Genomic DNA, 1,735 nt, shown 5'->3' with positions numbered 1-1,735 from the left:
TGCAGTGGTCTCTCTGGCTGTGGAAATAACAAAGTCGTCTTGGCTCCTCCTGAAAGCTGGACTGTGCAGCCGCTCTGCTCTTACCCAGTGCTCAGGACTCTTCCGGGGGCAGACCGCACAGCTCTGGGCAGGTCCCCTTGCTCTGCAGGCCTCGGGTGCTGGCCCTTGTCTCTGGGCAGCCTGTGGGCTGGAGCTGGTCCCTGCTCTACGTGACACAGAGCAGGCGCAGGCTCAGGGCACTCTTGGCTCAGCCCACGCGCCATGAGGAGTTTTGTTTTTTGTCTTTTTGAGACAGGGTCTCGCCATGCAGTTCAGGCTGGCTTTGAGCTCATTTTGCCGCCCAGGCTGGTCTCGAACTTGAATCCATTCCCCTGCCTCAGCCTCCCAAGTGCTCGGGTGACTGTCTTGCACCATCATGCCTGGCTGCTATACCCCATTTTAGCAGTCTTGATATCCTGCTAATTCACCATTTTGGTTGGAAACCTTGTAGCTCTGTTGGAAAACAGATCAGCTCAAAGCAAACATGAACTATTATTATTTTAAACAGCTGAACATCACTTTTGAGTAACTACACCTCACACTTCAGGAGAGGTGTGACCTCTCCTGAGACAGGACTAGTCTGTCAGCAGGGAAGCAGCACCCTGGGGACCTCTCCCAGGAAGAAGGAGCATAGTTCTGGAAGAATCCATCTGAAGAAACTGCCAGGCCCGGCCCAGACTCCACCCTTGCTCCTGAGAGTTCTGTCATTCAGTTCAGGGGCGGCAGAAGGCAGAAGTCATGGCTGACATCTGTTGTTTCTTTTAAAGAGACCCAAATTCTGTTGAAAATGGAACCGTTGCTTAGGAAACCTAGTGGCTCACCCTCTATTAGCAGATTTTCTTCAATCCATGTTCGCCCTCTCTGAGGCAAAATTATGTATGTAATTTCTGAGAATAGAACTTCATTGCTAACTGGCACTAATTACTTTCAAAATATCTTGAGTCTTCTGGGAAGGTTCCTCCTCTGACTACCTCATCTGTTTTTGTAGCTGCCATTTTGTTTGCCTGATGAAGCGACATTTCACTCAAACCTGCTTCCTTTCACAGTTATGACCTCATTGTGCCCAAGACTTAAGTGGATATAAAGTATCATAGAGAGCTGGTTGGTAATTAAGGAGACCTAGAAGCAAGGCCATCTTCATGAAGAGAGACAAGGGCATGTGATGATGGAGAAACTAGGTGTTGCTGAGGCCAGGCTTGACCAGAACTGAGGCCGTGTGGACCTGCCAGTCCCCCAGCTCTGAGGTTCATGTGCCCTCTGCTGTGGTCCAGGTCATCTTTTACACCCCAAGCGTTCATGTGTTGGAAACTTGGTTTGTAGTGAGTGCTGTTGGGGTGTTGGAACCTGTAACGATTGGTGCCTACTGGAAGATCAAACCTCACTTCTGACAGAAGAGCCCAGCGGTGTTGTGCAGAGACCACCAAGTTCAGGGGCCAGGCCTGCCACAGGTCACCTCATGATGCTGGTCCTGAGTCCTCCTCCAGCAATGGAAGAGCCTCAGCTGCTGATCTAGCTGCGAAATTCTGGGCTTATCATGTACTTATTCTCACCCAGGTGTGACACGGTTGGAGTGTATTGGGTGAGTTGGAACAACTTGCAAAATTTGTGGGGTTTGTTTTTAGTGGTACCAGGGATTGAACTCAGGACCTGCTGCTTGCCACGCAAGCACTTATTCTACTGAGCTATCTCCCTGGCC

Source organism: Octodon degus, unplaced genomic scaffold (assembly GCF_000260255.1).
Source record: "Octodon degus isolate 3935 unplaced genomic scaffold, OctDeg1.0 scaffold00075, whole genome shotgun sequence".
Taxonomy (NCBI): domain Eukaryota; kingdom Metazoa; phylum Chordata; class Mammalia; order Rodentia; family Octodontidae; genus Octodon; species Octodon degus.
The sequence above is the reverse complement of the archived record's forward strand: the minus strand, read 5'-3'. Positions refer to the sequence as shown.